Raw genomic sequence first — 17991 nt, forward strand, 5'->3', positions numbered from 1 at the left:
GGTCCATGAGACAGCCAGCATTATATTTTTCCTGGCATAAAATAACTTTACTGTCTCTATAATTACCTTTGATGGCACTCTGCCCTCTCTATGAATGTTCTGTTTTTACACATGTATCTATGCAAAAAGAGGTTTGGCTGAATATGGAAAATAGTGCTGTGGGACGCTAGTGCATTGCTGATAAAGAGGTTGTATCTAACATTATCAACCCATCGGAAGTGATCAGATGATTGGAAGCAGTAGCTCTATGTAGCTTCAATGTAATATTCAAACTTTTTTCCAAAATGGGTTTTAGAAATTTTTTTCTTGTTTAGCTTAAAGTGAAACCTCCCTTTTAAAAAACAGAGAACTGAATACCAATAAATAGGCTGAGCCTGAAAGCACTTGCTATTAAATTATTGAAAACTATTAAAATCAATCTGTTTAGAATAGTCAAATTACTAAGGACTTGTAATAACCGAAGGGTCTAGAGAGGTCTCCTTTCTAGTTAAGCCTTTCTAGTTCCTTCAGCTGGTCCTCATAGGGTCACTTCTGGACTCACCATTATTCTTCAGTTAGTATACCTGTTAAAATCTGAACTGAACACAGAGCTCCAGATGAGGATTAATGAACGCATAGTATGGTGAGATTGTTAATACCCTTATCCTATGTCTAATCTAAACTTATGTGTGTGAGAGAGACAGACAGACAGAGACAGAGAGAGAGAAAGAGAATGGTGGGATTTGAGGAATGCTAGAACAAAATAGCAGGAAAGGAGATCAGAATATGATTGATGGAGTATTTCCTAAAGTATTTAGGAGCCTAGGGGTGCCTGGGTGGCTCAGTTGGTTAGGTCTCTGACTCTTGGTTTCAGCTGAGGTAATGATCTCACTGTTTGTGAGTTTGAGTCCAGCATCAGGCTCTGCACTGAGAGCATGGAGCCTACTTGGGATTCTCTGTCTCCCTCTCCCTGCCTTTCCCCTGCATGCGCTCTATCTCTTTCTGTCTCAAAATAAATAAACATTAAAAAATTATTTAGGGGTGCCTGCGTGGCTCAGTCAGTTAACCATTGGACTCTGGTTTTGGCTCAGGTCATGATCTCGCAATGTTGTGAGTTCAAGCCCTGTGTTGGGCTCTGCATTGGCAACACGCATCCTGCTTTGGATTCTGTCTCCTCTGTCTCTGCCCCTCTCCCACCCATGCTGTCTCTGTCTCTCTCAAGATAAATAAATAAACTTAAAAAAGGTATTTAGGAGCCTAACAAGGCAGAAGATTATTTTTACTTGTATTTCATGATTTTGAGGTACAAACCCAGAGAAATTGAATCTATCAAATGTAGAGGATACGTTTGGGACTAGAAAAGGCAGACAAACTTGAAGGTTAGAAGCCAGGATGAGGTTTGGATCAGTTGTGAAGGATCCAGGTTGTTTGCTGATAGCACTCATTTTCATTGGTTTCTAGTTCTCCAATTCCTTCCCTACCTCGGGACATTTGGGAGTCTCTCTGGGCACTGTGCCTGAGATTTCTTTTTCCCCTGGTTTGGGTGCAAGGAGCGGACAGGACAATTCTGAAAGTAGCACCCTGGAAGAATGCCAGTGGAAAGCTTGGTGAACAGAATACAACATGAACGTCTTCTTATGGAGTGAAAATTGTGTATCAACAGGGCTGAGAAGCAAAAAGCCATGGAGTGAAGAGTAACAGAATGGCTATGTATAAGATGGCCCCGGAAAAATTCCAGGACAAAGTGTAGATATTTGTGACAGGTACCTAAGCATTTTTAATTTTTCTGGAAAAAGGTAGTCTAGGAATTAAAGGTGGACCCGACAGATTCAGAGGCGTCAGGTAGGGGCAGGTGACAGGAGCATTGAGCCTTTTCATTGGTGCAGTTTGCAAAAGCTCTTTTCTTTAAAAGTCTGTCTTTGATTAATTGTGGTCTATGCACTCCTGAGCACATTCATTCCAATTCTATTTCAGCCCAGCTAAGACTGAAGTAACACAAGTTCAAATGTGCATAGTTACAGAATATTTACTGTTTTTGCATGGTTAAAATTCAACTTCTTTACATGAATAGAATAATGAAATGTTAGAAATGGGTTACTGGTGGTGGTGGTGGTTTAAGAAATAAGCTATTTACAGCACATCCTCTTCTTTTGTATGATCGTTGCGATTTGTTCACAGTAAATATGTTCTATATATTTTAATATATGGTCTTTAAAATACATAATCAAGATATAACACTTTAATGTAATATGATATATACTTAATATATATAGTTAATACATAATACTTTTAAGTATATTCTAGAAGCATGATAAACAACTGGTGAATTCACTCATAGATACTGGGGAGTTCTTCAGTGAAATGTATCCAATTGGCAGCAGTTTGGGCCAATGTTTTCATTCTCACAAAGGAGAGATTTTCTGATGTGTCTGTAAATATAACCACCTGCGTTGAGACCGTGTGGAGTAGTTACTACCTTAACTGCTACGGAGAGTTTTCTATTTAGATGGAAACACAAACTCTATAGTTTTATTTTCTATCCCCTGGCAAAAGTGTATTTCTTTTCAAACCAGATTTTGTAATGATATTCAGCAGCTATTTCTGACTATGTACCTCTGATACTTAAATGAACTAACTTAGAATATATTTTTGTATACTTTAAATAAACCACAAATTAGTCAGATAATAAATTATGAAAACCTTTACTATGGTGCTTAACACTTAAGTACTATATGAAAATGCTTGTTCCTGCTTACTAATTTAAGTAGAGAAAATGAAAAGAAAGATGTACTGAAACAGTCTGTGAAAGACAGTATGTGATGTGAATATGTTAGCTATTGCCTCCTTAGTCTTTAACAGGTTTTTAACAACACAATTATTTTACCTCTATATTCCTTAAAGAATTTTTAAAAATATTGTATTCAAGTTTTTGTTTACAACATCGTAGTTTTTACTAAAAAGTTTAGAAACATGTGAGTTCTGTGTGCTTTGTAGGTAGCACCTTGCTTAAGAAACGTCTCAAAGTACTGATTTTTTTTTAACCAGAAACTCTATTTTATCACCAAGAAGTATAGCCCTTCTCCTAGAGTGAGCAGATATGTGTGATCTGTCCTCTGTGAGGGCCCAATTGCCTTTTACAGATCCTGAGATATCCATCTATGTGGATTTCCCCGTGTTCCACGGCCACCCTTTGTGTCAGGATCCTGAGAGTCTGCTCCTGCTTTTCTTGAATTCTGGATCTGATCTCCTTAGCTTTTCTACTCTGTCCCTTCAGCCTGCAATTCCTTCCCATGTTGTATCTTTGTAGAGCAACCTCTGTCATAATAGACTCAATGCCCATATCTTAAATTTTTTTAATGTTTATTTATTTTTGAGAGAGAGAGAGAGAGAGAGAGAGAGCGAGCATGAGAGGGGGAGGAGCAGAGAGAGAGGGAGACACAGAATCCGAAACAGGCTCCAGGCTCTGAGCTGTCAGCACAGAGCCCGACGCGGGGCTCGAACTCAAAAACCACGAGATCATGACCTGAGCCGAAGCCGGACGCTCAACTGACTGAACCACCCAGGCGCATCAATGCCCACATCTTAGAGCATGGTGGAATATTCTGTAACCTAGACTTGACTCACCTCCTCTTCTTGGCCTCTCTGCTTGCTGCTAACTAGAAACAACCTAACTTTGGCTTCTGCCTTGTGTAAACCAGAAACATGATGACAATGTAAATTAAAAACGGATTACTGAACATCCCACACTATTGCCAGCACAAAAAATGCACTTAAAAACAGTTAAAACTAGCTACCAACTTGTCTGCATTTATTCAAATGACTTACTCTAAAGATGCCTTTATTACAATTGTGGTTCTGTCAGTCTATAAAGTCCAGTCATTAACTCCCAGTCATTACAGCTTCCATTTGATGGTGGCTCTACATCCATTCTCTTGACTTTCCCAGGAAATTAGTAATGCTTTCAGGTTTCTGATCTCTAGTTTGTAATGAAAAGGAACAGCAGCTCTGCTTGGTTTCCATTTTCTCCTGAGCACTTAGTGGTTGGTCTTTTTGTGTCTTGGCCAACTGGATTACAGAGATCAGTTAGAATCTCAGTGTCCGACCCCCCCCCCCCCCCCGCCACCTCCACTGTCCAGTCTATTTAAGGCAACATTAGCAACTAGAAAAGCGAAGTTCTTCTCCTGGAAAAAAGAAGACAGCTTACAGTTGTTTGATTTGGACTGGGTTGTGTTCTTTAGCTTTATTGTACATTCATGATGTTTATCTGTGGAACCCGCTGAGAACAAGGTTGAGGATACATTCCTTGAAGACAATGTGCATTGGCTTTGTCAGGCAGCCCAGACACTTCTAACCTAGGACTTCTTTCCTATTTTCTTGGCTTGTTGTCATGAGGAAAGAGGAGGTTCCAGGACCATATACATAGGGTAAATTAAAATTATAAATCCAGGAGAGCACAGAATACCCTGGTATTATGCTGAATCCAGGTTTCCTTGTCATTAGTCTTTGCAGGTAACTGTGTTTTCTTCTCTACTCTTTCACTGAAGATGTAGCACTTTGAAGTCCTTTGCTCATCTTCCTACCTGGAGCTGCCTGGAATCTCTTTTTCTGACATGCAAAGGCTCCTAAAAGCCAACCCTTCAGATATCTGAAAATAGCAAATGCTGAGCTCAACCATATGTTAAATGCTAGTTTACTACTCTGGTTTAGGATTCCCTCTGTTTTTCTGTGGGGATTTTCTTTCTTTCTTTTTTTTTTTTTTTTTTTTTTTTTGGTAAGCTTAAATATATGTTTAAATGGGAGGGGAGAGGTATTTTGTTACATGTATTTTTCTAACATTTCTAGCTGTCTGATAATGAGGCGATATTTCAAGATATGTCTTATCTACCATTATCCATATTTTCTTTTATCTGAAATAATGTGATGTATTCATTTTTAATGTAATAAAGTATCGAGGAAACTGGAACTTTTCTTTATTATCTTTATCTTTGTAGTTCTTGTTTCTTTGTATTTCTTTGTTATCACAGATGGAAATCACGACTATTTGCTTCTTTAAGTCACCATATATATGTTAAACATACTGGGCTTACCAGTATGTGGTTGCAAAGCGGGGGTCTGTCTGGTTTCTTTCATTTAAAAAAATTTTTTTTAATGTTTATTTATTTTTGAGAGAGAGAGAGAGAGAGAGAATCTGAAGTAGGCCCCAGGCTCTGAGCTGTCAGCACAGAGAAGCTCAGGAGCTGTGAGATCATGACCTGAGCCAAAGTTGGATGGTTAACTGATAGAGCCACCCAGGCACCCCTGTCTGGTTTGTCATCCCCTAAATATCTCACTGCCCTTATTCTTTAATATGAGCCTGTTACTTTCTGCAAGGTATCTGAATTTCCTGCTATGGAAGGGCAGGACATGGCAATTTATTTATTTTTTTAATCATAGAGAGTAAAATGGCTCTGATGCAGATTTCTATTTAAAAACTTGACAATCCTGGGGCATCTGGGTGACTCAGTCGGTTGAGCGTCTGACTTCGGCTCAGGTCATGATCTCACAGTTCGTGAGTTCCAGCCCTGCGTAGGGCTCTGTGCTGACAGCTCAGAGCCTGGAGCCTGCTTCGGATTCTGTGTCTCCCTCTCTCTCTGCCCCATCCCCACTCATTCTCTGTCACTCTCTGTCTTAAAAATAAATAAAACATTAAAAAAAATTTAAAAATAAAAAAATAAAAACTTTACAATCTTGAAACGAATCTATCTCCAGGGTAATGGTAATGCCGAGCCCCATGTGACCCATCTATGGAGGTCTATGTGATGTCCGGGGACTCAGGGAAGCAGATGGCTAGGTGGTACCGAGGGGCAAGGCAATTTAAGAAGAATAGTTCCTTCCATTAGCTGGTAGGTGGTACAAAAAAGGTGGAGAACGGGGGACTGGCCTGCGAGGTCTCTCCCTCCTTTACTAAAGGAATCGCCCAGTTTTCTCATCCATGCTTCAACTGCTTTTGTGGGCATAGCGCTGCGACTGGTACAGTAGGTGCTCAAGAAATATTTAAACAATTAATGAATATATCCCCTTTCTAATAAGATTCATCCAAAATAAAACCTACCTTTAATGTTCCTTTAACTAATTTTCATTAATATAAAAATTATGGAGTGGAGTTGGGAAGGAGTTTATCGTATAAATTGTCTCACATTGCAAATCTTCCTTAGAGATAGTCCTGTGTCTCTGCTGTAACCTGTTTATAATCTACAATTAGTGTAGTAGTTAATGAGATATATCTGGAAATGCCAAGCTTTGTAAGTATAATTTGCTCAAATACATATTTTTGTGCAACATGCAAATTTGAACAATGGAGTCCTTGTGTTTCTATCAAATAAGGAACTAGAATAAAACAAAGCAAACATGTGTCTTTAGGATCTTAGAATAGCATAATAAAACTACACCTGAGAACCTTTGGAAGGACATGATATGCAAACAAGTTAGTTATTAACACACGTTAAATTTTAGGAAACTTGAAGAATTAAAAAAAAAGCAATCTCAGAGCTTTAGAAATCTACAATAACATGCTTTTTATCATAAAAAACAAACAACCCCCCCCCAAAAACAACCCAAAAAACGTTTCCCCCCCTCAAGTTTGAATATCTGGGGGTTGCCTTAATAACTATAAAACTAGTCCATCACATTTTTATTCAGATATAGAAAATGTAGCTTTACAACATTTTTACATAAAAGAAAAGTAATTTGGCTCAAAGAAAATTATAAAAGAAAATGAAAGTAATTGCCATTATGAAAGGTATAATTTGGGGGGCCTAGAATCATGTATGACATCCTGAATGCTGGACATCAGGCCAAGAGAAATTACCTGTGTGGTTTTTGTAGATGAAACTGAGGAAAGGGGCAGAATGGGAAGGAGACAGGGGAGATCGAAAGACAAGAAGTATGATCTTATTTTGAAAAAGAAAAATTTCTGGGCAGTAATGACAAACAGTCATTGTTTTCCCCAACACATTTTCAAAAACTATGGAAAATAATATTTAGTAAACCATGAAACTTGTTGGACTCTAGTGAAAAATTTCAAATATAGTAATTTAGGGAAAATTACATTTTGAGGGGTTTTTTTTCCAGGTTGGTGGACATTTATCCCATCTTACTGTTTTTATAAGTGAGTAGGCAGAAGATAAATAGAAGTGTAAAATATACATCAGTTGGTTGTTTTTTAATAACTTGCTTGAACAGCTTTGTGAGACTTTTACAATAAGAGAAGTATTTCTATATTTAAATCTTGGTTGTCTCTGTAGGAAGTTGAAAAGCTTGTATCAGAGACATGCTTCTCCAACCCCATTTTAAAATAGAACTTCTATCAGAGAAAGTTAAAGTTTAAAGGAACTTTAGAGATAATCTAGTTTAAAATTTTCATTTTATTGACAAAAACACTGGTCTCTTGTGCATTGCCCCAAATCACACAGCTAGTTGTGATATAGCCTAGGCTAAAACCCTGGTGCATAAATTTTGCGCTTTTTTTTACAGTCAGCTCTCTGATTCCCTTTCTGATTTATTTCTGGGCAAAACTCAAGGAATGATATATATCTGATAGTCTCATTTCAAATTATGTAACAGCCAAGAGTTTTTAGGCACGTGTGTGTTTTTTTGTTTTTTTTTTTTTAATCTATGCCTTTTTTCTTTCTTTAGCAGAAAGATGCTGTATTTAACTCTACCCCATTCTCGGTACTTTATATTCATTGTAATGAATTAATTTCATATTGAGAAGCTGGTCTCACCACTTGGTTGTTATTAACATGGCTTCTATTGTGTTGAATGGATCTAACTTATCTGTCTCAAATGATGCAGTCTGGGGATCATTCTCTAAAGAAACAGATTGTATGCCGCCTGCCACCAAAATATGATAAAATATCTGAAGAAAAACACAGATAGAGGAATGATTATTCATATTGAGAATAATGACTTATTTTACAAAAGAATTCCATAAGGATTCCTTTAGTGAATTCCTCTTGTTTGAATTTCTGAAATTTAGTTGATGCCCAGTATTTCAAGAACATAACAGAAAGAAATGTGTATTTGAATTTTGATGATAAATGAAAAGCACCCAAGCTTTTCTAAATAATTCTAGCAGTTCAAGATGCTAGTTATAGCTGATAATGCAGACAACAATATGCTTAATAATATGTTCCTTATTATTTTATTTTTGTTTTCTGTCAAGGCCCATGGTTGTTCGGTAGGAAGAATAATCCTATCTGCAGATTAGAAACAGATTTAAGTTGCTAACTTGCAATGCCTCGAAATACCCTGGAGAATCAAACATGCCTGAGAAAAAAGGGTCAAAAAAAGTATTATGAAACACTGGTAATTAAGGAATATTCCACTTAGGTCTGTTTTAAGTCAAGTAGCATTCCAAAGGGACCTTGTGGCTTTATTTTTAGCCTGCAGTTTATTGATTCAGGCTGTGGCCTCTGCTAATTGGCAGAGCTGCTTTGAGCCTACAGATGTTTTACTGGCTTTAGATAATGAGAAATTAAGTGTTTTGTCTGTCATCCTGAAGAAAAGACACCATTACTCTGCTGAGGAGACTTTCTCCAGGGTCAAGCCCTACTCCCAGGTGGACCACATACCAGGTTCCTGGACAGATATTGAGATTCACACTGTCCACACACAGGGTTTCCCTGGTCCAATTAGTGATAGGTTAGTCGATAAAAATGCAGCCAGGAAGATGGAGGCCATATTTGAAATGGGAGTGCGAGGATGATATTCCAGATAACAGTGTTGATCCAGTGGATTCACTATCTGACGACCTCCTCCACAGGAGAATAGCAAATGTCAGTGGCACATAAAATACACCTGTGGAGACAAGGGATTGGCAAACAAATCGCCTGAGGTTGCTGTGAGGACAGGGGAAATAGCTCCGGGTTGATGAAGATGCCAGACCCTACATCTGGTATATGTTTAGAACTCAAGAGGAGACGCTGGGAAGCGGGTCCGGCTCCATGTGCATGTGACATGGCCCACAGTTACCTGGGGCCCAGGGTTTGCCTAAATGCTCTGGTGTTAATTCTTCATAATTTTTTTTTTTAACAAAGTGTCTTTCATTTTCACTTTGCACTGAGACCCACAAATTATTTAACGGGTCTTGCTATAAGGGCCCATAGATGGCTGATAGATACCAAAGGCAGATTTTGTGTCAATTTCAATTTGGGCTGTGGACAATTCTATTCTCTATAATGGGGTTTGGAGGGAAGGCATTTAGATAATCCTCCCTAACATTATGACTGGATCAGCATCAGGAGGGCATTTGACCATGGAGTTGCTGAGAATGGAGAGGTGATCATAGTGGAGCCCATAGTGATGCTCCTGGTGGTGAGGTGGAGGGAGGGTCAGAGCCAGGGTCGGGTTTTGGGGGGAGAAGCACAGGAGTGAGTGACAGGTAAGAGGTCCATAACAGGGTACATCACAGTAGCCTGGGCAGTTGCATTTACCTAATTAGGAGGCCAGATGAGTCCATAGAATTCGGAGAGTTAAATTGCCTTAACTCACTTGGTGCTCAAGAGAAAGTCACTTGACTTTCTGTTTCAGATTCCTTATCAGTAGGATGATTTTTCATATTAGCTGTCCTCCAACAACTAACAGTTTTAATGTGATAGTATCTGTCAAATGCTCCCAGCTCCTAAGAGATAGGCTCTTTATCATTTGGCACAGCAGCTTGTTCCTTTTAACAGAAATAAATAAATGTGGGGTCTAGTAGAGTTGACTAGGAGGATGTGGTTTAAAGAAATTTAGGAGTTCAAGTGTTCTAATTAGGAGTTCTCTAGGGAGATATCTTATAAGTAATAGTCACCCTCCCCTCCACAAAAACCTCCAGTATATTATCTAGTGACATTATGCCTCTCAGATATTGTAGACGGACCTTACTTAATCTAGAAAATCCATTAAAACGACAGTCTGTGAGCTTCCAGGGGCATTACAAACAATTTAGGTCAACTCCTTGAATTTTCAGATGACTAATTTGAAAGAGATGGGGTGTGAATGGCTCAGATCTCCCAGCTAAGTGTGTAGAGACATCGCTTCTGACAAGATCCAGTAGTTTCTGGTTCAGGACTTTTCCCTTATACCACATATGTCTTGTAGCAGTCAGGTCCATTATCGGTATATTTGAGGAGTTGTGTTACATTCTATGTTTATGGATGTTCCAAGGTTATTATGGAGTGTTTATTAATCTGGGTAATACTACCACTCCTACTACCATTTATATAGGTCCTGCAATGGGCATAGTGACCTCAGACTTCACTCAATCCTTTTAACAACCTTAAGAGATAGATTTTACTATCTTCATTTATCAGAAGAGGAAGTTGAGACTCAGTATCTCAAGGCTCTTAATTATATCGATTTTAGGACTTCACCAACCTTCCAGCAGTTTTTAGCAGCTATTTGTCTCTGAGGAGACTCCAGTGCAGTTAGCAGGGGACCTTCCATTCTAGTCCTCGCTGCTGAGCAAGAACCAGAGCACTGATTACCAGGATGTTTGTTTATCTTACAGTATTGAGTCTTTTGTTACATGTAGTAATTCATGATATTTCATTTCACTGTTTTTTTTCCAGTTGATGATGTAGAAGCTTAGGTTACTTTTCCTGATCCAATCTCCCATTTGGAGAGCATACCCACTTTTATAAAGAACCCAGGGGAGAGAAACAGGGGTGAATAAAAGCTCTGAGTGTGCCACTTTATGGAAATATAATGGGGACTTGTAGGTATTTGTCAACTCCCTGGAAAACATAGTCAAGCAAAGCATTTGATTATAAGAAAGAGCAATATTTGAAATCAAAGGAACCTAAGGGCCACAAAAAGCTTTTCTGGGCTGTGCTTCCTCAAGACATTTAGAATTAGGCTACAGGTCAGAACGTGCACATTGGCCCCTCTGTTGGGTGCAGGGAAGAGTGGGTAGAGTTAAGAAGAGTGTGGTAGATGCTAGCCTTGGGAAAGGGTTGTAGGCATGGTGTGCCCTCCCTCCTGCAGCCCTTGGTCAACCCCGTTCAGAGGCAGAAGACATGACCTTTGGAAATGAACTCAAGGCCCTTCCGTCACAGCTGTCATTTGTGTTCAACAGCGAAGCTGCTAGACTTCATTTACCTAAACTCATGTTGTTTCTTCCTCAGAACATTCTTGGTCAGGTAGGATTGCTGTAAGTACAGTGAAGTGTAAAATAGCCACCCAGGTTCCTGTTTGACAAGTGGAGTGCGAGTTTCTCATCACTCCCCAGGGACCACTAATAATGAGAAATTGGTCTTGTGAGCTCTGAAACATTTCCATTCACCACCCTGTATGTCTTTTATTACTTTGCCTTTTAAAATTAACATGCTATTTTAGAAAATAAGGAAAGCAGGTTTTAGAAGCATAGCAAAGGCATCTGCTTTGCAGGGTCCTTTCTATTCATATTGAGTTTTAAGTTATTACCCAAGATAGGAAAATATGCAAATAGAAGACATATGTATTGATTATGCTTTTGTCTTGAGGATTTTCTACAAATCTAAAAGGATGGCTATTTGTGTGTAGATTTGATTCCTGTTTCTCCATGAGACTGTGCTTGTGGATCCTAGAATGTGGCATGCCCTAAAGGCATGATGGTTCTTTGATGTGGTTCTACAGTCCCTGACACCTTACACTGAGCTCCAGCATTGGTCTATCAAATAGATTTTATTGTTAATAATGACTACACTTTGTAGGTGCTGAGTTTCCACTGAGATTTGAAGATATCAGAAGAGTGAAAAAAGGCTGTTATGATTCTACGGGTGTCCTTCATTTAAGCCCTAAAACTACTCTGTACTTGCTTCTGCATTGCTTGGTTGTCACAAGTACTACATTTGCATGTTCAGGTGTCTGTCTCCTTCACTGGACTCTACACTCTGTAAGAGTAGGGCCTATGCCAGTCTTATTCATTATTAGGTCCTCAGAACAAATTAACGCATGGTCCTCAGCAGGCCCTCAATACATATTTGTTAAATTGAATTGGTACCTTAATTCAATATTTTTTAGTGCTTTTAATATTCCAGGCATGGTAAAGAGTGCCGTAAACACATTTTCCTATATAATCCTCAAAACAACCACATGAGACTATTATTTTGGTTTTTATATTGCAGATAAGGAATCTGAAATTCAGAGTAAGCAGTGTGCTTACCTACACAGAGCTGAGCTCACAGTCCTGCTGAGCTGCCTAGCTTGGAACTGGGTCTGTGTGATTGTGAAGAACACACCATAACTGCTACACCACACTGCTCTCTGTATCAGAAGGTTGAGTGATATAGAAATCACCTCAGATGTGGATAGAAACTTGCAAAAAATAAGAGATGGAGAGTTTTGTAAGATACTCTGGCAAAGGGACATTGGCAGAGATGTATCCCCTTCAAAATTTTCACAGAGAAATTCTTATATTGAATAAAATATTTCTTGCTTCTTAGACAAATACACTAGATAAAGCATGTTTGTTCATTGTTGTTGCCACTTGAATTGATATTCATGGATGTTGTAATTTTAAGTGAGGATACACACCAATACTATTTGATTTCATTGGTATTACTGAACATTTTCTTTTTTTTTTTTTTTTTTTTCAACGTTTTTTATTTATTTTTGGGACAGAGAGAGACAGAGCATGAACGGGGGAGGAGCAGAGAGAGAGGGAGACACAGAATCGGAAACAGGCTCCAGGCTCCAAGCCATCAGCCCAGAGCCTGACGCGGGGCTCGAACTCACGGACCGCGAGATCGTGACCTGGCTGAAGTCGGACGCTTAACCGACTGCGCCACCCAGGCGCCCCTACTGAACATTTTCTATTCTGAGAATGACACTGGGTAAGATTGGGGCTTGGGGGTAGAAGGGAAAATGCAAGTTAGTAAATATACTTTTTATTTTCATAAGCTTACAGTATGATGGGGAATAAGAAGGATAATCAGATTACTATGCAACGAAAGAGAGCTGGGGTGCCTGGATGGCTTAGTCAGTTGAGCATCATACTCTTGATTTCGGCTCAGGTCTTGATCCAGGTTCGTGGGATTGAGCCCTGTGTTAAGCTCTGTGCTGAGCGTGGAGCCTGCTTGAGATTCTCTCTCTCTCTCTCTCTCTCTCTCTCTCTCTCTCTCTCTCCCGCTGCCCCTCTCTGCTACTTGTGTGCTTGCTCTTTCTCTAAAATTAAAAAAAAAAGACAGAACATAATACGTGTAGTAGAAGTGGTACTATATAGAGAGGATATAAAAGGAGTTAGGTAATTATATCTGGATGTTGATAGAAATATATTATGAAAGGGATAGCATTGGGATGGCTTTTGAAAAATGGGTAGAACTGAACAGTTCTATGTGTTTGACATTTGAAGATGAATAAGAATATGGCCTTTGCCTTTAAGAACAACCAAGACCCCTTGGCAGAAATGAGTAGTGAGTGAGTATCAGTGGGTCAGACAACTGTGGACTAGAGAATGCAATTAAATAATTATGCAAGATGGCATTGAAAAAAATAATGTGGAACTTGTGTCTTTTTAGGGGAATAGTTAAGACTTCTGATATGGGTAGCTGGCAGTCTGGGAACCTGAGATTTTAGGTTATGTTGATCTGGCTCTTGAAAGTTTGTTCTAAAAACAGATTGAAAGGGGGCTTTTAGAGACACGTTCGAAACTCAATTAACGTAAGCTCCAGTTCAGTGACTCAGTTTTCTTGGGAAGTCAGATTGCTTTGAGTAGGGAATCCACAAGGTCTGGAAAGGGAAAGGATTCTATTTAAACAGTGGAGTATGTTGTACTACTCATCAGAATTGGCAAAGAAAAGTCAGGGAGCATTTGGGTTGGATTATACTGAAATCACGTCAAAGACTGAATAATTAAAACCACTTTAAAGGGAAGTTTGTTTTTCCTCTTACAATGAACATATGACTCTGGCACAGAAACGTTTTTCTGGTTAAATGTTGTTTCCTTTCCCATTTAAGATTTGTCATGGTAAATAATCTTTCTCAAATGGCAATAGCTAGAATGTAAAATATAGTAAGTGCTGCCTAAATATTAGGCAATCCGTTCCTTTTGGGGTCAACTAGCTTTTCCTTCGATGAAGATTGTAAACCATAATAAAGCAACACACATAATCAAACACTACAACTGTTTCCTTGCAAGGATGGCCAGAGATACTTTTACTAATAGAAGGAAAATGAGATGGATATTAAAGATGTTAATTAACTGCACTATGGCAACAGCTTTTTCTCTAACACTCAGCATCTCTATTCATCTCCCATGTGTACAGCTCCATGTTGCTGAGAATGAGTATACAACTAGTGTGGAGAAATATTTTATTCAAAACGATCAATAATTTATTTTAATAACTTTGTTGAGGAATAGTTTACATGCCATTAAATTCACTCATTTTGATTGTAAAATTCAATGATTTTAGTAAGTATGTACAGTTGTACAATCATCACTATGACCTAATTTTAGAACATATCCATCACTCCCAAAAGATCCCTGGGCCCATTTGCCATCTCTCCCCAGCCCCCAACAGTAGTCTACTTTATGTCTCTATAGATTTGTCTTTTTTGAACATTTCACAATAATTATTCTTGAGGAATTTCTATGAATTGGTGACTATGGGGAGTATTATTTTTTTTTTTAGGTAAAGCATGTTTTCTGTTTTCAAAAACCTGACAAACAACTAGGAAAGGTGAGGTTAACATTGTACTTCCAGAAGTGAATGATAAAGTTAAGGGTTAAATTCTATATTGGGACAGGAGTACTGATGCATAGGGCACTTGTACCCCAATGTTTATAGCAGCACTCTCAACAATAGCCAAATTATGGAAAGAGCCTAAATGTCCATCAACTGATGAATGGATAAGGAAATTGTGGTTTATATACACAATGGAGTACTACGTGGCAATGAGAAAGAATGAAATATGGCCCTTTGTAGCAACGTGGATGGAACTGGAGAGTGTGATGCTAAGTGAAATAAGCCATACAGAGAAAGACAGATACCATATGGTTTCACTCTTATGTGGATCCTGAGAAACTTAACAGAAACCCATGGGGGAGGGGAAGGAAAAAAAAAAGAGGTTAGAGTGGGAGAGAGCCAAAGCATAAGAGACTGTTAAAAACTGAGAACAAACTGAGGGCTGATGGTGGGTGGGAGGGAGGGGAGGGTGGGTGATGGGTATTGAGGAGGGCACCTTTTGGGATGAGCACTGGGTGTTGTATGGAAACCAATTTGACAATAAACTTCATATGTTGGAAAAAAAATTCTATATTGGGGTCACAGATACAGAACTAAAAAGGGGCAAGAGCTATGCATGTAGAAAGATGAAGAAATGAAACAAATAAATTAGAGACCAAGACATTTCAGCTGAAATGTCTTATTCATTTGGATAAAAGTGTTTGATTGAATGATGCGATAATCCTTCCACTTCTTTGTTTTTCAATGAGGAAAGAAATTTATATTAGGATAATTTATATTTAGGATAAACTACAATCCTGAGGATTAACTAAATTGTAGTTAATCTTGAACTTAAATATTGGACATGTCGGCCTGGCTATTTTCTGAGTTGGAAGGTCACATAACACACATCACAGTGAAACCTATTCTGCCCATACATGTGAGTACAGAAAGCCTGCTTAGCAAGATGGAGAGCTCATAGGCTGCCAGTATCATATTACACTCTACAAGAATGTTGTTCATGAAGTTCAAGGCCAGTGTTCTCCCTTACTGTCATCAGTACTTGGGGACACAACTCTCTGTCAAACGGTAGTATGTTTAAGGAAAGAGGGCGTCTTTTAAAAGAGAAAGTAGATATATTTTCAGACTTCTTGACCATATTTCTAGACAAATGAGTTTTAAGTAATGTATTAAAGTGTTAGGGATACTAAAACAAAATACCACTGGGTGGCTTATACAAGAGAAATACATTGTCTCACATTCTGGAGGCTAGAAGTCCAAGATCAAGTTGTCAGCAGACATGGCTCCTTCTGAGGGGGTGAGGAAGAATCTGTTCCATGCTTCTTCCCTCTGCTTCTGGTGGTTTGCTGGCTACCTTTGCCATTCTTTGACTCATGAAAGCATCACCACATCTCTGTCTTGATCCTCACAAAATGTTCTTCCTGAATGCACATGTGTCACTGTGTCCACATTTACTCTCTCTGTCCTACCCTAGTGCAGTAATATTTTATCTTAACTGCATCTGCAACAATCCTATTTCCAAATAAGATCATATTCTGAGGTACTCTGGAGGCTTTAGCATATGAATCTTTGGAGGACACAGTTCAACCCATAGCATCTAATAATGATGCTAAATATGCACATAACACAATGCATTTAGCATTGTTCTGACAAGCACATAAAAGTATGAACTCACTGAGTTCTCATAAAAACCCCACGAGATAGGTATGACTATTTATAGATTGAAAAAGAAATGAAGCACAGAAAGGTCAGTCAGCTAGCAAGTGTGGATCTTGGGTTGGAACCTAGGCCAACTGGCTCCAATGTACATACTCTTATACAGAAAAGTGCACTGTGCCACTCTCTTGGTATTTGTAATCTGTCCAAATGGTTTTTACATTATAAAAATTCATAGATGGAGAATTTATCACCCTCATCTCTTAGGATAGCATTTATGAAAGGAATTCTATCTCTCCTCTACAGAATAATATAGATTATAGATTAGATAATAATATAGATTCAGAATAGTGCTTGATTTCCCTGTTAAGAGAATATGTTAAACTCGTGAACTGACTCATTATAACATGTATCCACTCATATTAGGTTGAATCATATGAAGTTGTCTTTTTATAAGGTAAAAATGGTAGCAAATTAGTAATTTTATATGATTCAAGCTAATATCTCTACTCATGTTTAAAGTCAACCACTGTTGGTTTCAACAACTTATCTCTTTGTTGATAAAGCACAAAGATCACCTCGTTTCTTTGGAAATTCCTTCCGCCCCAACCTATCTCAGACATTCAGGAAGTCAGGCTGGTGGCTTTCTTTGCTTCAGGGAAGAATGTTACGCAACATGCAGAGAGAAAAAACCAGCGACAAAAAATTACTGTTGCCTTTTGAAGTATATACACTTAAATCAGAATATAAAATATAGATTTTGAAGACAATAGAAATTCTGCTACCTATGTCTCTGGATTAAATTAAGATTCTACTGTAGAAGGAAAGAAAAGTCTGAGTAACAACAAGAAACATCTGTTCTGAAGAGAGTCAGTTACTGGGCAGAGGCTATGCCTTTCTGCCCAGGGCCAGTCCTGAAAAGTGTTAACAGGATGATAGAAATATGTCCTATAGTTTGGTTAGTACCATAGACGAGAGCAAGATAGTTCTGGAACCACATGGTTTAAGTTCTGTTGTGGTAATAAGGCTCATTGGTTTATTTCATAGTTAAGTCTAAAGTTACTGATATAGACAATATGTTTACTTTAGAAAAATAAAGTTTTTTGCACACTTGAGTTTGTTGACTGGTACTTATAATTGCTACATGATAAAATTATGATTGTAAACTTTTAGATCTTGAATTCAGTTTTCTCTTTATTTTTACACTGAAATATTTCTTTATAGACATAGTTGCTAAGGTCTGGGCTTTTCTTAATTTTGAGGAGGAACTATATTTATAATATATTTAATTCATGAACTGTAAGGTAACTTATGAAGTACTTAGATAAAATATTTTCAGATCGTTTTGGTTTTATTTATGTAAAAAAATTAGGTACTATGTGAGGAAGTGGGATTATATAGATAAATATGACACGGTCTCCATACTTAGTTGCATTTTGCATATTTTTTATGACTTTAATCTCCACTTGTAACAACTTAAACAAGTTTACATATAAAAAAATAAGCTCTAGATATACATACAACCTGATGGAGGTGAATATAGTGAATAAAGAGAAAAGTAACCTAGGTTTTGCTCTAGCAACCTTGAGTTAAAGAGCTCACAAATAAAAATCCAAAGTAAATAATAGTGCTTTATGAATTAAGATCCACGAATGACATATGGAAGTCC

Source organism: Panthera tigris, chromosome F3, assembly GCF_018350195.1.
Source record: "Panthera tigris isolate Pti1 chromosome F3, P.tigris_Pti1_mat1.1, whole genome shotgun sequence".
NCBI lineage: Eukaryota > Metazoa > Chordata > Mammalia > Carnivora > Felidae > Panthera > Panthera tigris.